General features: G+C 46.5%; 1 pseudogene; it reads right to left on the reverse strand.

The window, feature by feature from the left end:
* Positions 1-2,790: 2,790 nt before the first annotated feature.
* LOC110574490 lies at positions 2,791-4,043 on the reverse strand (annotated as a pseudogene).
* Between the last annotated feature and the right edge of the window lie 3,386 nt (positions 4,044-7,429).

A 7,429-nucleotide genomic window follows, 5' to 3' on the forward strand; every position in this document is an offset into this window, starting at 1 on the left:
CCTTGAGACTTGAGGTGGCCCTGTGCTGAGGTCAGCAGCACCAACTGTGCAATCTTTCAGAACGGTAGCTGGAACTAGACTTTCTAGCTGCTAAATTCTGAAACCTGCAACCCCTCCTCTTCCTTGCTTTTCGCACATACACACACCTCCATGCCTCCCCAGCAGGCATCCCTCCAAAACAATACATGACCCATTGCATCAGTATCTGGGATGAAGGAGACCCTTTATTTTTATTTTTTTAAGATTTTATTCATTTATTTGAGAGAGAAGAGCATGAGATGGGGGAGGGCCAGAGGGAGAAGCAGACTCCCCACCGAGCAGGGAGCCCGACGTGGGACTCAATCCCAGGACTCCAGGATCATGACCTGAGCCGAAGGCAGACGCCCAGCTGACTGAGCCACCCAGGCACCCGAGGGAGACCCTTTAAATGCTGCTATGATTTTCAGAGAAAACTGACCAGATTGCTCTATTAAATTGCTGAATTGTAGAGAGCATCCAGATTGCTATCTTCAGTATTGATTCACTACAAAATCAGAAGACAGTGCCCATCTTCACGGAGCACACCTCCAAACTGGCACTTCACCCACACCACAGACCACCCCAACAGTCCATCAAGCAGGCAGCCTCTGGAGGTACCATGTTTGACTCAGCCAGAGGACCCCACAGTCATGGCCCATTCCTGCACTTCCTGCAGTGTGTGTCGGGAGGGGGAGGGGGAGGGGGAGTGTCTTCTGGTCTGGTGCTGTGCTCTGAGGCACCCATACCAATGGGCCAGATGCTCCATGAGCCTCAGAGAGTGATGCTGCCTGAGGACCTGCAAGCAGGAAAGCAAGCTCAGACCAAGAATGTCCATTCCTATGAAAACCGTCAACTTGCTGCTAAGTGGCTAACTGGCTGGTGTCCTTGGGAATGATGCCTTGCAGGTGGCTCAGTGCTGGTGTCTTGCAGGCAAGCTGGGCATTCAGTGATGACAACAGCTAAATCAGTCTTAACAGGTTGCATTCCATGCTAATGAGCTCCATCTCTCATACCATGGCCACTCTAATTCATGTGTCAGTCGTGCCAGCACTGGAGGGGCCAATGACCAAGACCGGCCAACATCAGCTGTCTTAGTTGTTCAGTTCTTCTTCCATGCTGGATGCTCTCCGATGGGCATTAACATGACACAAAAATGTGCACAATTTCCCAGTCATCCATCCACATGCCTCCACCTTACACCTCCTCATCCCCAATCTTCCAGGCCCCTCACCAGCCAGCCAAGTCATTCCCTACTGCCATACGTCAGTATGAATTCTAACCTCGATCCACTTCTCCTACCCCAGGTGGATGACCAGGCATATTCCCCATTTAGGGGTGTTTTCCTTCACCACTGTCTTTTTGAGCCATTGCTGGGTGAGGTTCCAGTGAAGTTGCTGTCTGCATTTCAGTTTATACACCCACACACAACCAAGCTTGGACATAGGGAATCCACCGTATAGCCATAGGTGTGAGCTGAAGTAGAGTGTTGGTGCAGCAGTGGTGGGTGACACGGGGTTGTGGGCCACTTTCTCATGCAGCTCACCTGTGCCCTCTCAAGTTTGTGCCTGATCCCAGCAGTAAACATGGCACTGGCCCTGCCTGCCCTTAAGCCTTGGTGCGTCTCATAAAACTCAGCTCATGACAAACATTTCAGCGTGTGGCCATTTGGTTTCCCATGGACCAGTATTCTGTCTCTACAAGGGCCCAGGAAGAATTCCAGCAGCTTTATAAAGGTACATACCCCTCCACTGTGGACAGCACAGCCTCAACCAGAGTCCCAGGGGCATGCACTATGATCCTTGCTCTGGCAAGGGCCACAGCTCCATATGGCATCTTGTCCCACCCCCTCCACTGTCAGCCATTCTGGCATTTCAACTTCACGTAGCCCAGGCCATAACTTTCTCCATGCTTCTAGGAGCCATCCCAGTATTGGGGTCACACTATCTCCTGGGGCATTTGCCAGGGTGTTAAATCTTATATTTCAGGGGCGCCTGGGTGGCTCAGTTGGTTAAGCGACTGCCTTCGGCTCAGGTCATGATCCTGGAGTCCCGGGATCGAGTCCCGCATCGGGCTCCCTGCTCGGCAGGGAGTCTGCTTCTCCCTCTGACCCTCCTCCCTCTCATGCTCTCTGTCTCTCATTCTCTCTGTCTCAAATAAATTTTAAAAAAAAAATCTTGTATTTCAGGAGAGCTCCCCATCTTTGTGGTCTGGCCATGGGTCAAACACCCTGAGAATTCAGCCCCACATGTCTTCTCCCAGCTGGGTCATGCAGCTCTTCTGGGGGAGTTATAGCCTAATGGCTAAGAGAGAAGACAGGTACAGGTCTTATGGGATGTGATGCTGTCTTGCAGAGAGAGATGTCTGCATTGTCTCCAAGCAAGGTGATAACAAGTGCTTCTTTCTTTTTTTTTTTTTTTAAGATTTTATTTATTTATTTGAGAGAGAGAGAATGAGAGACAGAAAGCATGAGAGGGAAGAGGGCAGAGGGAGAAGCAGGTTTCCCGCTGAGCGGGGAGCCCGATGCGGGACTCGATCCCGGGACTCCGGGATCATGACCTGAGCCGAAGGCAGTCGCTTAACCAACTGAGCCACCCAGATGCCCACAAGTGCTTCTTTCTTTCTTTTTTTTTTTTTCTTTTTCTTTTTTAGCATCCATTGAATTTATTCAGCATAGCCACAGAAGTATTGTCTTCATGCTGTCACACACAGACAAAAACACAGATAAAGCACTATATCCATATTTTGCCCAAGTGTATTTGTTTTGAGGCTCATTTATATATTTTTCATATGGCACAGACCATCATTTAAATAATGGACATTTTCAATGTCAACTCCTTTGTTGACTTTCTCAATATCTTCTGCAGACATCTTCATGACTCCAACACACAGAGCATGCTGTTTTCCTTCTGCCATGATTGCAACAATCCTATCTACTGCTCCAGGAGAAGAGTTAAGCCTGGACACATGATATTTACTCCACTGGGTACAAATTTGATGGCTCCTTTATCAACCTGCTGGTGCAGCAGAATAAAAGGATATTTGTGAAGTAAACTTAAGGTTGGATAAAAAGGCCCTTCTCTTTGTCTAAAAAATAGTAACTCTCCATTCACTGTAAGGATTTCTGTATGTTCATGGCACCACATATTTTGACAGACTCTTTCTTAGGCATTATATGATTAAGCCATGGTTCCACACCTGGAAATTACTCTATCACTTGGTTCTTAATACCCTTAATAATTGAGGTTTTCAAATGGATGCAGTTAGACACATTTTCTTTTTCATCAAATTTCTTGAACACGTTCCAGGGTGAAGGGGGAGATGATAGGGAAGAGACTGGAATGGAAAAAATTGAATTAGCAAGAGTCCAGCAGCTCCCCTGACCCCGGAAAGCCCTCAGTGACAGTCGGAACTGTTGTCGTCATCTGGAAAAGGAGACAGCCAGCCGCACTTTAGGGCTCTAACGAAAACGGACTACTTCCACTCCTCTGAATCTAGCACCCATTTTGCCTGCTTATTTGGGACTACCAATTTCCCTCCCACCGGTAGCTGAAAAGGCAGGAGTTGGGAAGAAAGAAGAGCTAGAACAATCATTCTAGTTGTAGGAAGAGAATGGAGAGACAGCACTTGTTCTTTTTTTTTTATTCTTATGTTAATCGCCATACATTACATCATTAGTTTTAGATGAAGTGTTCCATGATTCATTGTTTGTGCATAACACCCAGTGCTCCATGCAGAATGTGCCCTCCTCAATACCCACCACCAGGCTAACCCATCCTCCCAACCCCCTCCCCTCTAGAATCCTGTTTGTTTTTCAGAGTCCATCGTCTCTCATGGTTCGTCTACCCCTCCGATTTCCCCCTCTTCATTCTTCCCCTCCCGCTACCTTCTTCTTCTTCTTTTTTTTTTTTCTTGACATATATTGCATTATTTGTTTCAGAGGTACAGATCTGAGATTCAACAGTCTTGCACAATTCACAGCGCTTACCAGAGCAGCACTTGTTCTTAATAGGGACGGGGTGGGCCATTTCTGCAGGCTCCAAGGAGTCTGGTTGAAAGTTTGGGGGCATCCACCCAAAGCCCCCAAAACCAAGTTTTAGGGTCTCTCTCTCTCACACACACACACACACACACACACACACCACACAGCCTAACAGATCTACGGTGGGTAGCTGACTAACCTTACCAAGAGCTTGGCCACTCTAATTAGTCCTGGGTCTGGGTCTCAGCTTTCTTGCTACACAAAGCATCTCTGTTTGCTTCAGGGGCAACCAGCACTTACTATCCCATGACCTGTGACAGTGTTAATGCTTAGACTGCCAGCTGTATCTGGCATGGGTATATAGGTGCATGGGTGTTCCATCTAGTCCGTGAGGGGGTTCTCATTGCCAGCCAGCCACGGAGCAATCTAGTTCCAAAATCCCTTTCCAAAGTGCCTTCCTTCCCACTCCCATCTGTCTTGAGTTAGTTTCTCTGGGAGCTGATGTTGAGATTGATTTTGGCAAGCAGGATATAGATTAGCTGTCAACCTCTGTGGCAGGGTAGGGAGGAAGCAGGATTGATCAGAGGTTGAAGCTGAACTGTGGTGCAGCCTATGGAAGGCTCTGTCTGAGTCGTATGTGGCCATCACAGTTGACAGTTGTTGCAACTGGTCCATTGCTGCACCGCACTGGGCCATTGGATTCAGCAGCCCCAGGGAAGGCCCATCCATGGGTGAAGCTGCCCTGTGGGTGGAAGCTGACCTCACAGGAGGCCTATAGCAAAGTCTGTAATATTAAAATATATAATTGGGGTGCCTGGGTGGCTCAGTCAGTTTAAGCGTCCCACTCTTGATTTGGACTCAGACCATGATCCCAGGGTCATGGGATTGAGGCCCACCCAGATTGTCTCTCTCCCTCTCCCTCTGCCTCTGCCCCTTCTCCCCCATCCCCAGCAAGCACACTCATGTGCTCGCGCTCTGTCAAAAATATATATGTACATAACTGCTCTATAAAATGAGATTAATAACATAACTATAAAATAATCACTACATAAAATTGTATATTGTAAATAATATATAACCATTCTTTAAAATATTTTCTCACCAAAAACAGCTATCTCAGGGACTGAGAAGATGGAAGATCATGGCAGACATAGAAATATATAATCACTCTGAATCATGGAACACTACATCAAAAACTAATGATGTAATGTATGGTGATTAACATAACATAATAAAAAAAAAGAAATAGATAATCACTCTACAAAAACTGGTAAAACTGATTTAGTTTGTGACATCACTGGCAAGACTCGTAGGAAAACTAAAGAAATCAGAAGAACCCAGAACTTTGAAGATCTTTGAGGGTAATCCATACTTATGATGTAAGCTGAGAAAATTGCATGGAGGGCATCTGGCTAGGGCTGCTCACCCCACTCCTCTAGGTCCCCTGTTACTTGGTCAAGAATGAATGAGGGTTTCCCAGGTGTCCAAGCAGAAGCCCATAGAGCCAGGGACCTGCCTTCTTTTTTTTTTTTTTTTTTAAGATTTTTATTTATTTATTGAGAGAGAGAGAGAGAATGATAGAGAGAGAGCATGAGAGGGAGGAGGGTCAGAGGGAGAAGCAGACTCCCTGCCGAGCAGGGAGCCCGACGCGGGACCCGATCCCAGGACTCCAGGATCATGACCCGAGCCGAAGGCAGTCACCCAACCAACTGAGCCACCCAGGCTCCCCAGGGACCAGCCTTCTTAGCCAACTTCCTCTCTTCTTCGACCACATTACAGAGGCCCTAGCCCACCCAAACATTTTTTCTTTACTTACACTAGTATGAACAAGTGTTACAACTTCTCCAAAGAAAGTTTGGGTGCTGCAGGAGAATTGGCACCTACCAAATAGTTACACACATCTCAAAGCTATATAGAGATACAGAGATACACAGAAATATATAGACATGGATAGACCCCAGTTTTAGACTATAATGAATATAAAATTTATGAAAATAGAAATTAATGTTAAAGCTCCTTATCCCTTAGCTTTTATTCTTACCAGTGTTTGCATTAAACAATTTATCAGTCAATCTAAGTATATTGGGCTCTAAAATCATAAAATTGGCTCTTAATTTTTAAATACTACAGTTTTCTACCTTACCAAAACAGTAACTTGTAAACCTATGTTCAAATCATCCAAAGACTTCTTAACCAAAGAAGACATTTGTCTCCATCTTCAGAGACACTGTCAGAATATTCCCCAGAGGCCAGGGAGAAATTTCCTGGAACACAGTCAGCCCTTCCCCTGTTCCCAAGCACTGAGTTTATTTCTAAATGGCAGCACTGAGAGAGCTTGGTGGACGGGTCCAGCTCCTCTGGATGCAGAAATAATTTGTAGACCATCAAAATTCTCTGGTAGGTGCAGGCCCCACTTGAAAGCAGTCCTAAATCCCAGTAGACCCAAGCAATCCCCTGCCCCACAGCTTCCCCCTACCAGAATCATAGGCCCACAGGATGCCAAAAGGGGACTGGACCCTGCAGGCCACTTGTCCCCTCCCACCCTTCCCCATTCCCAGGCACAGACAAGTCAAGCTGTTTGCATCGATTCCGGTACCCCAGTCACCTGGAACTCAGCCCAGAAATTGTGATTTCGTTGATCTTGTATGCAGCCAAACATCAGTATTATTTTAAGCTCTCCAAGTGATTCTAATATGCAACAAAGTTTAAGAACCACTGCTGTACGCCAGAGCTTTGCCAGTTTTCATCTCAATCTGATTTTAGCAGGTAAAGGTGTGGAAGAAGACAGGCCAATGGAGTGTGAAGGGCACTTTACTCCTGGGTGCAAGGTCATGTATAGGCTGTGTGTTGATGGGCAAGTCATCTGACCTCTCTGGGCTCAGTTTCCGCATACATAAAGTTAAATGGGCGCATTCAATGTCAGAGATCTGCTCCACTGTCAAGTTCTGGGCTTTATCCTGAGGCCTAAAGCCCTCAAAGGATTTCTGTCACCTGCTCCAAGGCTCTCCCTCTGAAGCAGGGTTAACCTGGCTTGTCCTGGAGGCCATTTGAAAAATCTCTGCTCAAAAATACTTTCCCACACACCTTTTCTGGGGCACAAACCTGGGGTTAATAAGGCAGAAGAGTCTCAGAAGCCCAAGTGGCCTTTAGGACAAGAAGGGCTTGGACTGGGAAAAGTTGTGTATGGGAAGAGAGGTCAGTAACAGAGATGTCACTAGATGGACTCAATGAGCGAGAGAAAAGATGAGACTGAGCTTCCTGAGGGCAGTGACAGACTGAGTTGATAGAGCCCTTGTCCTGGGATATCTCTCTCGTCAACTCATCTGTAGTTCTACTTCTATCCATGAAATATCTTGTGACATACAGGTCAGTAGGGACTTTCTCTTTCTCCTGAATTGAAAGCTTGTTTCCAGTAAATAGGAAAGTGTCTCC

This window comes from Neomonachus schauinslandi, chromosome 1 (assembly GCF_002201575.2).
Source record: "Neomonachus schauinslandi chromosome 1, ASM220157v2, whole genome shotgun sequence".
Classification (NCBI taxonomy): Eukaryota; Metazoa; Chordata; class Mammalia; order Carnivora; family Phocidae; genus Neomonachus; species Neomonachus schauinslandi.